Source organism: Myxocyprinus asiaticus, chromosome 43 (genome assembly GCF_019703515.2).
Source record: "Myxocyprinus asiaticus isolate MX2 ecotype Aquarium Trade chromosome 43, UBuf_Myxa_2, whole genome shotgun sequence".
Classification (NCBI taxonomy): domain Eukaryota; kingdom Metazoa; phylum Chordata; class Actinopteri; order Cypriniformes; family Catostomidae; genus Myxocyprinus; species Myxocyprinus asiaticus.
This window is the reverse complement of record NC_059386.1, coordinates 32,243,778-32,262,033: the sequence shown is the minus strand read 5'-3', so window position 1 is coordinate 32,262,033 and position 18,256 is coordinate 32,243,778. Positions and strand designations below refer to the sequence as shown.

At 36.7% G+C, this 18,256-nt stretch overlaps 1 protein-coding gene across 1 annotated transcript in view; it reads right to left on the bottom strand.

Moving 5' to 3' along the window:
- LOC127433339 (seizure 6-like protein) overlaps positions 1-18,256 on the bottom strand; it is a 54,587-nt gene that overhangs the window by 35,933 nt on the left and 398 nt on the right. The gene's annotated exons all lie outside the window — the stretch shown is intronic.

Below are 18,256 nucleotides of genomic sequence, written 5' to 3'. Positions count from 1 at the left end.
GATTACTTGCTAGAGGGAATCTAGAGCAATCAAAGTGGATCTTAGTGTAGTTCTTCATCAGAAATTTCGCTATTAAGCATGATTTTAAAGTTATACCATCGAAAAACAACATCGGTAGGTCTGTCTTTAATGGTAAACAAGTTATAATTAATAATCAATGCCCTATGGAAAAAATTAAACAGATGTTTACTTCCGGAACTGGACAAACACTCGCATTTGATGTCATCACTTGTGGGGGGATGCTCCCCATTTGCAGTATGCCACTGCCAAGCATCACTGATACAACACTGAACCAATAAATTACCATCCTACTGTCCTTATCATTTGTTTAATGTCTGTAAACATGTTCAAACACTTTGTGAACGTGCCATCAAATTGGTGGTGACTGTACAGCTATAGACTGAGTCAATCGCCCATCAATGTGGAAAATAAGAGCTGTCAATCTTGATCAAGTACAGATGGCACGTTCACCAAGCATGTGAAGCTTTTCAGCCCAAATCAATGCTAGTCTGTAATAAGGCCTAGCATCAAAATCTGGACATGAGAAGCATGATTGGTATTCTTGATGAGTTATAAAACAAAAAACAGTGCTGGAACAGTCTTGTCCTCCATCAAAAATGGAGACTTTGGAAAATTTTGGTATTAGGAAACATTTGAGTTTTCAGATGAGAACATATTAGTGCGGACATGGCCAAAATTGTATTATCTATTTAGTTTTAATTTTAGGAGCAAAGGAAAAAGAAAACCCCATTATATATATATATATATATATATAAATAAAAAGGCTGTCGATTTAAAGCATTAATTCAGTGTGAATTCAAGGTTGAAGTACCACCTGTTTTCAGTAGGGGCAGTAAGCGAAACTCCAACTGTATTGGCATCGCACAGCTGTACATAGAACAAACCACACGCTTGCTTGACGCTAATGACAGCACAAGATGAGAACGCTTTCTTGCGGTTAACCTTAAAAAGGTTTTTGTATCCTGGGGAATACAAACATCTAAGAGCCTGGGGAGAGGAGCAATGAGTAAGTTGGTCACATTTTGGTAAGAAATATTGAAAAAGGGGTCCCTGCAAATACTGAGGACATGCGACTTTTTTATATAAAGTCTGTCATCAACTCACAATCTTTATCTAAAAGTAAAAAGGCAGCATTTTTCGAGAAGGCAGCTGACCTCGAGACAAATGCTCCTATCTTTTCAATGCTATTTTCATGATTTCTACAAGCTATAAAATTGAATATATATATATATATATATAAAAACATGTAAATGTATTATGTGGCCCTAATGTTTTGAAAAATAGCAATGAATTAATTTTCAGAGGTACCTTTATATGCTTGCCCTTTTTAGGGTTAAACTAGAGCTGTTAAAAATTAACAAGTTAACACATGTGATTAATTTAAAAGGTTTACCGCGTTAATTTTCTTAATCGTGATCAACTCATTTACCGTTAATACCGTGTAAACCAACATAAACTCTGGTTAGAAGGGCGGAACCTTTGCGATGTGTCCGCCCGGACTCATTACACTGACGCACACACCACAAACACACACACACAGTGTCAGTCTTGTTGTACAAAACAAGCCCAGATGGGACTTGTGACAGAAATCAAGTATTTTTCAGCCTATGTAAGGAGCATTTTAATTACCACAAAAGCACACCAAATCTTAACTATCACCAAAACACAGAATGAGACATTTTTGTCTGCAAGCGCTTTTGTAGTTCAAATCGGCACTGAAGCCATGACACGAATCATGAATGCCGCTTCACGATTGCTGTAACAAAGCGGATAGCCACAGTCTACCAGCAGATATACTGTATAATGTGGAGGATGAGAGTTTAAGAGATTTAATGCCCATTGCAATGAATATGCAACCTATGTGGGTACTAATTCTTTCTATTAGTCAAACGCTCACTTTTTTCCAAGGTTTTCCATTTTGGGAAACCTTTAATGTTACTTGAATTGGTGCTATTTTAGTGCATTTCCATCTTTATACTGTGGAAGGCTTTGCTTGGAAAATTTTAATAAAGCATTATATTGTTACATATTGTTTTGTATTTTTTTCCTAAGAAGAAAATTATTGCATTTTGACAAGAAAAGAAGAAGATTTAGAGTGAAATTTCAGCACTTTCAAAATTATACGATTAATCGCAATTAAAAATTTTAATCAACTGATAGCACTAGTTTAATGCAGAGATGCAGGGATCTTGAGACATGTTTTTCAAAGTTTAAAACTATGTTTAATTTGATTCAATGACCTAAAAACGTTGTGTTTATTACACAACACAACCAAAGTGAGACGGGTCCATCTCAATGAAGCGTCCATCTGATTCATGTGTACATTGACGTGTCCTTAGTAAAGCCTTTAATATTAAGTATACCTCATTACAAAATGGATTTTTGTGGACTGTAGGCCAATAATAGGCTTGTGTTCAATAATATGGAAATAAATAATACTGATACTACTGATTTCTAAAGCCACTTTTTGTTTTGTCTTATCAATGCTGTACTCCTCTGCCACAATAATGTAATGCATTGTAATATTCTGAATCATTATATTTGTAAAATATTTTATTTTTATAATTATTTGAATTTAACTATTTTTAATTATTAATCATTATATATTGAATTATTGTTATTTTAGGGCCTTTCCCAGCACATATTTATACATGAAATTCATTGCGATAAATTTGATGAATTAATCAGCATATCATGTAATTAATTTGATTTGACAGCCCTAATAAAAATGCATCTTCTCCATTGCCAATGGTGCTAAACTTGTTGGCTTGAGAAGTTACTGATCTATTCTCTGGATCCCCTTGGATCCCCTCCAGGACGGCAACTGGCACAGCCGACACTGTGAGACAGATGGCATCTTCTGCCTGCTCATCATTCAAGCATCTCAGGGCATCTGCACAGGTGTGATCCGTCTGCACAAGGCAGCTGTGCTACCGTTCTTTGCTCCATCCTCCCTCTTTCTATTCCGCCATCTTTTTCTCTGTTCATTGCCTTTAATCCCAGCACACCTCCCTCAACATACTGACATTTGCTTCTGTTTTATTAATGTTGTTTTGGGACTGTGTGTTCCTCAAAGGATGGGTGCAATGAGTAAGGTTTCTATGATATGACAAGAGTTTGATTAACCACTTCTGAGCAGAACAAAGAGTGACAATACATCAAAGGCACATTTCCTCTAGATTCTTACAAAGTACACACAGGGATCAAACAGATTAAGAAGCTAGATAGGTGAATGATCTTTCTTTGGGTAATTGCATGCAGAAACACACAGACTATGTTTGGATTGGAATATTAGTGTATTCCTTACAGCACACTACCTACTATTTTGTAAAAAAAAAAAAAAAGTGAAATAGTATGCAGAATGCACTGGTGACATTACCAAGCCCTCTTATTTTTTAACCCCTCCCCTTCAATCACCTGTCATATAGAGACTACTTTTAATGATACAATCAATTATACAGAACATTAACAGAGTAGCATGGTTGTATGCTATTTCGAACATATCCTGTTTTGCAACATGCTAATTTTGCTAACTGCATACTGCCAACTTGATCACACAGGAAATCAACTTTCTGCTTCCAAATGTTCATGTATCCTGAAATTGACTCCATACTGCTGAATTACTGACAAAAACCATCCCCATCAGTCATTTTTGCATCAAATCAAAATGTGTTTTTCTTCCCTGTAGCACTACTGCTAGCGCGAGCAACCGAGACATGTGTTTTCTTGTCCAGTGGAAACCAGGAAGTAATAGCGTTCAAATAAACAATGGTAAGTGTGATTTGGAGGTTGCATTTTTGCTCTAAAATAAAAAATTTAATCCACTGATTGTTAGGTTTAGGCTTGGGGTTTGGGTTAGGTCATATGGTGAATAAAATATGCATTCCTGTTGACTGTATTATGTAATTTACAACTTAAAAAATATAACTCGCTTTGGCACCACTCTGTTGACATTTCACCTCAACAACACTTCCAGCTTCCGCAGTGGTTCAAATTTTGGTAAGCACAGACCACTTTCTGCAGCAGAGCTTTTAAACTACTTTCGCCGAATTCACAGTGTGATCAGTCTAATACTGCCAACTATTTTTTTTAATAGTTTATAAGACAATATGCAGTTTGCACAGATAAACCTTTCAAACTGTAGTATGCTATGCTCACCATATTGCATGTTTGATTCAGCTAGTGGTGTCCAGTTAATCTTGTAAATGACGAAAATGGTTGTTCCTTTAAAACAAGTATATATTGATTCATTGCTTTCAAAAAACCCTGAGGAAAAAGCTGCTCTGTATACATCTACAAATCAAAGATCTTGTCTGTCACCAACACACAGATCTTATTGTCTTGGTGACAGTAAGATGTTTCATAACTGTGACATACTTTGATGGATTTCTGATGCATGCATAAAAAGAGGGGACTTTTGAAAAGAGGCACCGTTTTCTCTCTTTTTTTACCCCCTCGTCCTCTCTCACTACCCTCTGCCAGAACTCTTCTGTGCCTTGACTCCTCCATCTTATCCTCCATGCATGAACGGGAGGCATTCTGGGGTGTGAGTGGTGTTTCAATGACTGTTGCCCACAGAGAAGGACTAAGTGTACAGGCCTGCCAAAACCCTCCAACCGATTGCTCATTCAGACACTGAAAAGACCTGGAACCGACGACAACCGAGACTGCACAGATAGAAAAGAACAGGCCACCCGTTTTCAACAGATCCCTCTGAATGTCTTATTTCCTATATTCACAAAAAGTACCAAAAAGTGAGCTTTTTGGACATGTACCACGGTATTACCATATTTATTTATTTTTTTGACAAGTACCATGGTATTACCATGTTGTTTTGGACATTGTAACTGGTAATAACTTGTTATTCTGGACATGTACCATGTTAATGCTATGTTCTTTTGGACATTTAGCATGATATTACCAAGGTTTTTAACATGGTTGTACCATGTGTTTTGTTGTTGTTGTGATTTTTAGTATTACCATGGTAGTCTGTCAAGTACTTTGAGTTACCATGTAAATACCATGATACATGAATACAGTAATTATTAAGAAACAAAAAAGTGCCAAAATGTACCATAGTATTAATATGGTCTTTTAGGGCATTTTAACATGGTAAATCCATGCTTTATGGACATGAACCATGTTAATACCATGTTTTTTGTTTTTTTTTTACATGTAGCATAGAATAAACAACGCTTTTGGACATGGTAGTATCATGTGTTTTTGGACATGTAGCATGATAATAAAATATTATTCTTTAAAGTACTTTGAGGTACCATGTAAATACCATGATACATGAATACAGTAATTATTAATAAATAAAAAAGTTTTTATTCCCCATAGTATTACTACTAGCATGGTAACATGGCAATACTAAATTTTTTTGGACATGTACCATGGTAATACCATGGTTTTCTTTAAAGTATGTTGGAATAACATGTAAATACCATGATACAGTGATTATTAAGAAACAAAAAAGTGCCAAAATGTACCACAATAGGACTGCAACTAACGATTATTCTGATAATCGACTAATCTAACGATTATTAGACTATTCGGGCGATTATTGCAACGATTAATCATTAGCTCTTAATAACTGACTATTCGGCTTGAGCACGTCTTAAAAGGTTGTATTAATCATTCTTACTAACAATAAAAATCATCTTTTAAAAATACCTCTAAATGACATTCACTGAATTTAAGGAGAAAAATACTTTTTATTAAGTTTAACTCAGTAAAAAATTCACTGCAAACAAATCCTCAAGTCATCAAGTGTTTTTGTCTTGTTTTCCATTCAAAATTGTCTAAAAATCCTTAAAACATGATACATTTACTTGAGAAGAAACATAAGATATTTAGACTTACTTTAAGGGAATGTATCTTAAATATAAGTGTATATTGTATATAATTTGATTATACTTCTGCGAGTGCAGTAAAGACAAAATATACTTTTATTCAAGATCTATTCTCTAAAAGCAAGTCTAAATATCTTTATATGCTGCTTCTCAGGTGAATGCATCTTTTTTTAAAGGATTTTTAGATATTTTAATATATTTGTATTTTTAATATTATATTCAACATTCTCAGATAACAATTTGTTCTTCTGCAGTATAGCTGCTAAAGTAAATTTACGTTGTTTTAAAGGAGTTTTAGATATTTATACTGGAAAACAAGCCAAAACAAAAACAAATCAAAAACATATTTTGTTGCAGTGTATAATGGGGCGAAGACTACCCTCTCTCACCTTTCTGTTCACTTCAGTCCATCTTTAACTCACAAAAAAAACAAACTCTCTCTTAATAAAGCTGCATATTGGCAATTTTCTTCACGATAAGAAATACACAACGACACATATTATGATTCAATAAGTCGCGTGCATCATGTTATAATCTAGCTGCAGCAAGTGCGCGCTCGATGGATGAGCGTCCCCGTGCCAGAGTGTGCCTCAGCTGGGTGCAGTTTCAATCTCTCCCCCTTAGATCAGGACACTTCACACACCTCGTAGAAGAGGCGCTGACCGCACAGAGAAATGCCAGTTTCGGAGTTTGTAGTTATTTACATGACCTCCTTCCTTATAATTTTAACATTAATAAAGCTATAACAGCATTAAATATAACTGCATTAAAGATGTAACACCGGGGTGTTTCTTTTAAAGAGCTCTGGTTCTGCTTATTCCACACGAGAGTGCTTCTGTATTTACTTATTTGGTATTTTTGTATAATTCCCTCATACTTTGTGATCTACTCCACCTTAAGCTGTTTGGAAAGTTTAGAGTGCATCTGGACTGTGAGCTGTGTAATTCTTCCTCTTGTCAGTCAGACACGAGCTGCAGTGCTGCTCTCACGTGTCACCATGTGATCTCATGTTACTTTAAATGAGATCAAACGACTATTTGACAACGAAAGTTTTTGTCAACTAATCGTTTCAGCCCTATACCACAGTATTGTTACCAGCAGGGTAGCATGGTAATAGCATGATTTTTGGTGGGGTTACAGTATGCACAATGGTAATACCATATTTATTTGGACATTGTACCTAATAATACCATGTTTTTTGGACATGTAGCATGGACCAAGTTTTTGGATAAGTACCATGGTATAAACAACGCTTTCGGACATGGTAGTATTATATTGTTTTGGACATATACCATGTAAATGCCATGATACATGAACATGGTCATTTTTACACAAAAAAAATACATAACAAAATACCAAAATGTACCATAGTGTTGTTTTTTGGACATGTACTGTACCATGGTAATACCATGTTTCATGGACATGTACCATGTTAATACCATGCTTTTTTGGACATGTAGCATGGACCATGTTTTTTGGACAAGTACCATGGTATGAAAAATTATTTTGGACATGATAGTATCATGTTGTTTTGGACATGTACCATGGTTATACAAGTTTCTTGAGGTACCATGAAAATACCATGATACATGAATATGGTTACTGTTAAGAAACAAAAAAGGACCAAAATGTTGTGTTTTTTTCGAGATGGTAACTTGATAACCATGGTATTCTTTGAAGTACCTTGTAGTAACATGTGAATACCATGGTACTTTAATATGGTAATCATTAACAAGTATTAAGGTACCAACAATACCATGGTATTAAATTTGTTTTTGGTCATCATACCTGGTAATACCATGTTTTTGTACATTGTACCATTACCATTGTACTTCTGCACCAGGCTACCTAGAGCAGGTAGCACCATGGTACATGAATATTGTAATAACTTAGTATCATAGTATATAACAAAGTACCATGGTATTACTAACTGATACCATCGTTTTACCGAGTCACTGCCACGGTACTTTCTTTTAAGGGCATTAAAGCTATTCTGTCACATTTCAAGACAAAATTTATAAAATCAGCAGGTGCAAGACCTTCATATTCAAAAAAAGGATTTCATCTAAACGCCTAAAATTACATTCATTCAGAGATATTCATGCCCTCAAAAATTCATTTACATAATAATCATAAAATAAAGTTTCTGCCCTGAATCGACTATCTCCACCTTCTGAGTCTGTCCATCTGCATTAAGGCACTGACAGCATGTATGAGCTCAGGATGGAACAAACCCGACAGCCAGAGGCGTGTAAAACACTGAGCTAAAATGTTAAGGCAAACACTCGCTCTTAAATGCCATCGTGGAGATGGGGAGCTGACAGCAATGCTTTGACTGCATTTCTCACCTCACCTCAATGCGCTAAACGCGCCTGGGCGCAGGTGAATGGATGCAGTCACTTCTGTACAGCACTCAAATCAGAGAAACAGGTTGGGACGTTTCAAAACATGCGACCTGTCAGCCACAGCTTTGAAGCAAAGGGAAGCTGAAATATTAAGCATGTAAAATGCTTCACGGAAATTGAGGTGTCATGAGTCTGACAGATGGGGAATGCTTTGCACCAACCATTCCATCTGGCTTCAGTGACACCATCATATTTAGAGGCTCAGATTCATCATGGAATGTTTGCAAAGTTCACGACAGACATTTCAAAGTAATGTTCATTCACATGCAGGAAATGCATCTTTAGATCTGTACCTGTGGTATAACATATGACTATGAAAGGCTGTATGTTACTTAATGTATTAAATGTATTAAAGCTGATGTGTGTAATTTGTGTGCCACCAAACGCAATTGCAAAAAGAAACATTTGTTTATGTGCACATGCCTTACACCGATTATGCTTAATAAGCCAACAATGTGTGTGGTCATGTTAGCGGCTTAAAGGTTTATCCTTTATTGAGCTAAATGGTTAAAGCAAAAAAAAAAACGATTGACACAGGCAGATTATTGCCAATTACACTGATTTCGTGTTGCATTTTACTACCTTTACCAGCATTCTTACTGGCTTACCTAATGTGCTGTGTTGTACGCATAACTGTTCACGTTTTGACATCAAAAGCAGAGAATACACCATGATTTCAAATCTCATGTAAACATGGTTTTCTCGCGTTGTCAGATTTTTTTAAATAAGCAGATTTTTGGTAGTTATCAGCGCATTTGGCTACGTCTACATTAATCCGGATACATTTGAAAACGTATTAGTGCGGACATGGCCTTGGTGTGCATGTAACACTCTGTTTTCAAACAGGTTTCCCCATGTCTGTCTTCGTTTGTGTTCTGCAGAAGTAAGAAAGTCACACCCATCTGGGATGGCATAAGGGTGAGTAAATGATGAGAGAATTTTTATTTTTGGGTGAACTATCCCTTTAAGAACCACTTGAGTAGTATGGATTACTTGCTGCCTTTAGATACTTTTTGGACCCCACTGACTTATATTATATGGACACCTCATATATTATTCAAAATATCTTTGTTTGTGTTCTGCAGAAGAAAGAAAGTCATATGAGTTTGAGACGGCATGAGGGTGAGTAAATGGTGAGAACATTATAATTTTTTTGGGTGAACTATTCCTTTAAGGTGGCCTGATCATGCATTCATACGATGTGAAAAAGTCACCCAAGCAGTAAATTTAGTTGGGGCAGGTTCTTCAATCCTCATCGCTGACTGATAATTTTATTAACACTCCAAGATAGCAGATGCTGTACTGTGAAACTCTAGTGTCAGGATATTTACACAAAACTATTTATCACACTTTCACCTAGAAACATTAAAGAGGACCTCATATTCGCGTATATTAAACAAATATTTTCATTTAACAGGCTTTTAAAGTGTGCCTCTTTTTATAATATTGCATAATCGTGATATGGTGTAGTTACAAGCAATGAGAAGGTTGCTGCCAGGAGCAGAGCATGAACTATCACCTTTCTGCCCTTGAGCGAAACACTTCACCACAGGTTGCTCTAGGGGAATTGTAGCTGTAACCATTTTTTTCTGAATAAAATGCAAGTTGTGCTTTCCTTTCATTGGCGGAACACAAAAGAGCACTATTTCAGTCACCATTCACTTTCATTGCATATTTTTCGCCATACAATGAAAGTAAATGGTGACTGAGGCTAACATAAATTTTCATTTTTGGGTGAACTATCCCTTTAAATTTGGTCTTTTTTTGTGATGTAGGACACCACTGAGCAATGCACAAACACCCGAGAAATACTCACCGTCTCACAGTGACTAGAAAATGTGATTTTGGGACCAGCTGAAAAACTGTAGGAGAATGAGGAGGTGCTGAGCTGTTGAGTTGAGCTCCAAGCGTTGGAGTGAAGCTGCCAGTCTCTCTCCCGTCAGGAAACCCCGAGGGCATCACGCACAAACTGCTAGTTTGGAGGAAACTACAACGGAAAGCACTTTGAGGCCCAGTGTACATGCACAAGCCATGTCAGCGCCACAGTAAAAGGTAACAGGATAGCAGATATTATGCAAGCTGCCCTACTGTTAAACCTTATAAAATGGAAGTGATCTTGCATAACACAGCATGAGCTCTCTATCTCATAGACAATTTAAAAGATCATTGCTATTTTTAAAAGGTCACGTGTTTAATTGAAATAATACCATTTTGTTAGCCAGCTGATTATGATTTTGAGAAGTTACCTTCAACCCGTGTTTACCAACATGCCTGAGTTTAATGGAACATTTGTTTTCATATTAGATTAGGGAACCAGATTACACCTGTCATGTCCTAATTCAACAAATCCACACCAGTGCCATCAGAAGGGTCATACTATTTGGAAGACAAAAGTAGTTTTGAAGAATGTTCAAGTGATCTCTTCCATACAGTAAAAGTCGATGGTGCCAGACTAATCTCACTGTAAATTCGGTTTTGCTGCTGAAATCTATATGTTTACCAAAATTCGAACCACTGCCCCCAGTGACCGAAGCTAGAAGTGTTGTGTGGTGCCAAAAGTGAGTTGTAATTTTAGTTGTAAATGATGTAATTCAGTCAACAAGAATGCATATTTTATAACTTCAACCCCCAAACCCAAACCCTAAACCTTACCGTCAGTGGAGTAAAAATTTAATTTTAGAGCGCAAATGCAACCTCCAAATCGCGCTCACTTTTGTTTATGTGAACGCAATTACTTCCTGGTTTCCAAGGGATCAGAACCTGTCTCAGAGATTGATTGAGCAACATGTTATCAGTAGCGCCACATGAAAAGGTAAACACATTTAAACTGATGCAAAAATGTCTGATCTTGTCAGTAACTCGGCAGAATGGGGTCAGTTTCAGGGAACAGGAACATTCGGTATCGACATGTCGATTTCCTGTGTGATCATGTGGTCAAGCGCCATAAAAGCATCATAAATGTAGTTCATATGACTCAAGCACTGTATTCCAAGATAGCTTTGTGTGAGAAACAGTCTGAAGTTATTCACTAAAAGTCTTGCCTTCAAAATCTTGCTTGACAGCTGTGGTTACTAATTACTTTCACTATATGTAAAAAAGATTGGACATTCTGATATAAATAACTTCTTTTGTGTTCCACGAAAGAAAGAAAGTCAAGGACTCCCCCCACAGACTCCCCCCACAGGGCCTGTAGAGTCCTCCGGGAGCATGTCTCAGACAGTTGTTTTACTTTGCTTTAGACATTTCCTTGCAGGATATTCTTGCCCTTTTTCCTCTAATTTGGCTTTGTGTATCAGAAAGTAGCGGAGCTGCAGAGATATAAAGGGAGGTGATGTGATGAGAAGAGAAGGACAAATTCCAGATGAGTGAGTTTTAGAAGGTGCAGAACAGACAGTCTGTCACCGAGAATGAGCTCTAGCCATGTGAAAATAACACTGACAGCACCACCAGAATACACTGCCTGACTTTTGGGGAAGGTACTTTGCATTTGGCCAGAACTCTGCAGGTAATAACAGTACTTTGGCTGTACACAGATTATTATTATTTTTTGTTTGTTTTTTCTCCCCTTTTCTCCCCAATTTGGAATGCCCAGTTCCCAATGCGCTCTAAGTCCTCGTGGTGGCATAGTGATTCACCTTAATCCGGGTGTTGGAGGACGAATCTCAGTCGCCTCCGCATCTGAGACCGTCAATCCGCGCATTTTATCACATGACTTCTTGAGCATGTTACCATGGAGACATAGCGAGTGTGGAGGCATCATGCTATTCTCCGCGGCATCCACGCTCAACTCACCACACGCCCCACTGAGAGCAAACCACATTATAGTGACCATGAAGGGGTTACCACATGTGACTTTATCCTCCCTAGCAACCGGGCCAATTTTGGTTGCTTAGGAGACCTGGCTGGAGTCACTCAGCACACCCTGGATTCGAACTCGTGACTCCAGGGGTGGTAGTCAGCGTCTTTACTCGCTGAGCTACCCAGGCCCCCACGTAAGTGTCTTTTAATGTCTCCAGAGCCCAATGATTTTGAATTCTTTGAAATTTTGTGCCTAGAACAGTTATGAAACAGAGTGTATCAAGTGTCACCAATTTATATCATTAAAAGTGTTAAAACTAGCAAAGTGCACAGAGCTCGTTGTTCACACGTCCAATCCTTGCATGGCATCAAGTGACTCCTAAGTGTTGACTCTTAAATAATTGCATTGGTCTCCCCAGTCCTGAATATCTGGTTACATTCTTGAGCTAGAGCATATGAAACTAAGATCAGAACAGATAGTACACAGTGTCCCAATACAATCAGAACTCGATTATTGCCAAAATGAACCAGATCCAAAACGTGAACACGAGGGAATCATTCTTGATAACCTAAGTTAGGCTTTAATGACAGTATCTGTGACTTACTGTCAATTATTACAGAAAATAACTTTGACTGCTCCTTCAGTTTGTAAAAACAAACTAAAATCGGGTTAACAGTACTGCACTTTCAATGGAAGTGTATGGGGCTAGGAATCGCACCGGAATAAACTTTAAAATGCACAGTATAATCTCTAATCTCATTAACCAAAACATTTCTCTGAGACGCTTGCAGAACTGCTGTTATTAGCACGTGTTTTACAAATCATTGTAAATACTTGTTAATGCAAATTATGTGCAAATTGTGCATATAAAAAATAAATATGCAACAAGATATTAATATGTAATATAATTAGAGTTGTAAGAATTAACACGTTAACGCATGCGATTAATTTGAAAAGTTTAACGCGTACACTTTTCTTAATCGCGATTAATGCATTTACCGTTAATAAAGCATAAACCAGCACATACACTGATTTGAAGGGTGGAACCTTTGTGATGTGTCCGCCCAGAGTCATTACACTGACGCACACACCACAACAGCGCTTCCGTGTCAGTGATAAAGTGATGTTAACGGATCTCTTAATGCTATTTGATGTACAAACAAGCCCAGATGGGACTTTTAGAAAGGCTCATTTAGAAGCATGCCAAGTTTTAACTATCACTAAAATGCTGAATGAAATATTTTTGTCTGCAAGCCCTTTTTTATGTGGAGTTCAAAGTGGCACTGACGCCCTGATGCGAATCATGAACACGGCTACACGATTGCTGTAACAAAGCGGGTAGCCACAGTCTACCAGCAAATTAATATTAAGGAGGATGAGAGTTTAAAGGATTTAATGCCCATTGCAATTAATATACAAGCTATGTGGGGACTAGTTCTTTCAAACAGTTCTTTCAATTAGTCAAACTCCCACTTTGACCACCAACGGGGCAATTTAGAGTCTCCAGTTCACTTAACCTGCATGTTTTTGGACTTGTTGGGGAGCACCCAGAGGAAACCCACACGAACACGGGGAGAACATGCAAACTCCACACAGAAAGGCCCAGTAGACCCGGGACCTTCTTGCTGTGAGGTGAAATTGCTAAACACTGAGCCACTGTGCCACCCTAAACTATTTTAAAAATGTAATTTATAAAATGTATATTTTCATAATAATCAAGTTAGAAGGTCACTGTATTAATAACATAATTAGTGACAGAATTTCTTTCACATGTTAGCAAAATCAACATTACAACTAAATTTACCCAAAGAACTGAAATTGAATCGAGTTTGTGAATCAGAATCAAATTGGGAAATCTGTATCAATACCCAGACCTAATTGCTAGGTGTTTCAATGCAGTATATGTTAGCTTAACTGTCTGCAATCCCATAGGTAGTCGTTGCATCACATGAGCTCATGTTATCTCAAATTGCCTAATTTAAGTTGCCTACAAATTGCCACTAGATGCTGAATATAAACAAATTTGCTCACTTTGTCGTTGCAAATCACTGTCAGTATGAATGCCCTATAACGCATAACCAGAGTTTATCCACCTAGAAAAGTAGTTCCACCGCTAAAAGTACGATTTTGACAACTTTACACTTTTTATTACAATAAAACTCTTTTTTTGTTCAAAAGAAATACTGTAACAAAAATATGAGCTTCACATTTCTGCTTTTTAACCCACTGCTTTTTAGCCTATACCTACAGACTTCCATTGTGTGATATTGTAAACGCAATTTTGAAAAAAGTCAAAATTATTTTCTAAGTCACAAACTACATTTCCATCCAAATGGAGTAGCGCATCAAAAACTTTACCGATATAGCTGATGGAAATGCAAATTATCGCTATTATTTTTCCGTTTAACTCTAGCACATAAACTCTATGTCGATACTTCAAATGACGGGAAAAACTGGTTTGGAAACACTTTTTGTTGAGAACGTAAAAATGTAGTGCTACATTACAGAATTTACCCCAATCCTTAGCCTGTGTTAATTATGACGACAAGTTATACATCCTTAAAAGCCAATTTACTATACGTGAAGTATTACTCGCGCTGTTATGGATTGGTCTTTACGGTATACCTGCACAGATCCAATGTTGCAAACACATCTGCGTCATGACACTTCCAGGAGTGCCAACACAAATATCTCGTATCATGCACCTGTCATCGACAAGTGCATGGAGAACAAATGAATAGTCACTCTTTGCGATTAATTTAATTGCGGTAGACATCCGTTTATTTATTAAAGTTGCTTTTCCACACCATTCAAAATAACAGATGGCAGTCATGGAATTAGCCCACAATACAAAAAACATATCATTTCTGTGCACAAAGATGTTTTAATTTAAAAATAATTACACAATACTAGGAGTAAAGCTTCAGTGTGCTTTTTCTGAACACTAACATATAACCCAATTCTATAAAATTATTGTTTAGCTTACTTTTGAAAAAATGCCAGCAAAAATTCCCAGTATTAAATTAAATAAATTACCAAACGAATAAAGCATTAAATTAAAAAAATTAATTACCAATAAAAAAATAAAAATAAAAAAAATAAAATACATTTGGTTAAGCCCATATACTGTAATTGCCTTTTCTTTACACAAACTTAAATTAGCCTTACCCTGTTCTGTAGACGAAAATAATCAGCTGAATGTCATTCTCAGAATGTTCTACACATTTTTCAAGACTATAAACTATTAGAACTATTTGTCCAATGCTGAGAAAACTAGCTTTTGAAAATTTTAAAACTTTTAAATATTTTAAATCTAACCCTCTTTACCTCAGACAGCATTTGCTGAGCTTCTTCGGAAAATGTAAATTGCATTATGACGCTAAAATTACTGGATCGGTATCGGCTCTGATACAGAAGCTTTTAGACGGATTGGGTATCGGTCCGACGAGCCTGATCCAAATCCGATACTGTGTGTTAGTCATGTTCATTACTGTCAAGCTCCAAAAATTACATAAAAGAACCATAAAAACACCATTAAAGCAGTTCATATGACTCGTGCATTTTATTCAAAGCCACTTGAAGATGTGCGATAGCTCTGTGAATCACAAAAGACTGTGTTTAATAAGTAAATATATAGTATGCACAGCGCCAGCGTGTTAGTGAATGGTGCTGCTCTGTTGACACAAACTCACGCACAGGCTGGTGATGCACTCGCGGCTATTTTTAGCCTTCACAGCGGTGCGCAATATTTGAGTGCTACTCAAGAACAGCATCTCAGATGTAGATGCTCAATAGTTCTGTTCACTTATAATATGCATTTAGAACGGCACCAGAGGTGCATTTTATCAGAATTTGAATAAGAAGCAAATTAAACTACAAACAGACACATACAGCATTTCCTGGAGAGTTTAGAATGTCAAAATAAAAGCATGAGGATTTAAAAAGTGCATGATTTTAATATATTACTGTTGTATTTAAAATTAAATGTCAATAATAATAATATTAATAACAATTTATTATTATTATTATTATTATTATTGTCATCATTAGTATTTCTTTACAATTTATAACAATATTTAAGTTGAATGGGTTCCAAAAAATAACTGTGTGAATGAAAAGGGGTCTGATGTCGTACAACTAAATTGAAGAAAAAAGAGATCTGAATCCTTTTGAAGTTCAGATGCAAGTTGAAACATTTTTGGAAAAAAAAAAAGAAAAGGCAAAAATAAAACACTGGTTTCTTTTGTACTGAAGACTTGAAGACTGGAATTACTGTTAATTTTGCTGCTACATTATCCAGTATACTAGTTAATAATAAAATGTTTCTTAATAAGCTATACATTTATATTGAAATAATGTGTAGTTAGAGGTTTGTGTTTCTTTACATATTAAATAGTACTCCCAATTAGTTCCACACAATAATGTAAAGATATTCTAAACTGATTATGCAAAAAAAAACAACACTGGTATCGGCTTGGGATCGGTATCGGCCGATACTAAGATTTCCGATATCGGAATCGGAAGAGAAAAAGTGGTATCGGTGCATTCCTAGTTGTGATGGCAATGCTTTAGATTAGATAATTGTTCAAAATAGCCTATTGAATATCAGGAATGTATCATATATAAACCCTGATATTACACCGCATCAGTTTTTCTTTAGTAGCTGTGCATACAGCATATACACATCGATGGATGGCTCTTGGCTTATACTAACCGAAAGTTTTCCCCACTTGGTGCAGGTTGCCAGCTTGAACAGGTCCATGACGATTCGCTTTTGGTTCGGAACCGGTGGCAACCTGTGACAGGCGCAACATCAGGACCGATATTACAGTCCTATCAGAAGGGCAACAGCTCCCTTTTGACTGCAATTCCTCATCTTCTGATTGCATTTATTTGTGAAATTAAAATGACAGTAAGCTGACTAATTTCAATGAATTGTCTCAATACTCTCCCCCTTTTACAGAGACTTCAGGGGGAAAAAATTAGGGACATCTGGGAGGCGAAGGGTACACGATTAGCGATATACACACATTTCTGTATGGAAACGGTTTAAGGGCAGATTTCTTATGCGATAAACCAAAACGTAAGTGATTTTTTTAAGCATGACGTCATCACGCACATCATTTTTATCTATAAAAGTCCATTTGAATGGAAACAGGCAGAAGACTACAAATTTTGCAAACATTTTCTTTTACGCATTTTCACTTTGTCGATAACAAAATAGCATGAAAAGTGGATGAAACTAGTTACAGATGCTGTCAATATAGGTTAACTTTTATTAAACCCAGAACATTCCTTTAAGATGCATTGGCTGTATTGGCTACTGTAACCATAATTTTGCATAACAACAAAAATGCATTCATAATAAAAATACACCCATGTAGCCTATTAGAAGACAGAATCTTAGAAAATGTTCTATAAAGGAGCAACATCCACTCTCCCATGTCCCGATTAAAGATGAGTTGCCCACGCATGGTGGAACTGAGCTAAATTTACACAGCAAGTGATTAACGAGCTGCTGGGGAAAAACACAAGGGCGGATGAACCAACATAGTCATTTGACTTCTTGTACATGCATTTGCATGAGCAAACAGTATTGCATTTATAACACCAGGTCAGGGGGAGAGTGAGTGAGTAAGTGGTCATTTAATTTGGGGTGGTGACTACACTTACTGATGTACAACTGAGTCAAGCACATGGTTTACCAGCACTGATGTTATGATGATGCATGGCATGAAACACAATAACCTTGTGAAGGAAGCATGCTTATCCATTGATAAACCAATGCAGTTTTCCTTTCAGTTGAACAAAAGCGAGTCAAGGGGCAAAGTGTCCTTGTGACATATGGATGTGATTTACAATACTGTTTGATGTCTTTCCGAGATCTCTATGTACATAATGTCTATGCATTACATCTATACATCTGATACATTATAAATCGCATTCAGCTGAGGAATCCCGCAGCGTTTCCCTCTGTTGATGCGCGTTGATATGCACCATGTTTCTTTATTATTTCTGCCCCAATTTTTTCTTTAAAACAATTCTAGCAGCACATTCAATACCCAAATCGATTATAACAGGCATGTTTATCTCATTGCATCTGTTTGCAAACCTCATTTATATACTCAATTAATGATGTATTAAGTAGCTCCTTATATCTGACTTTTATTAAGCAG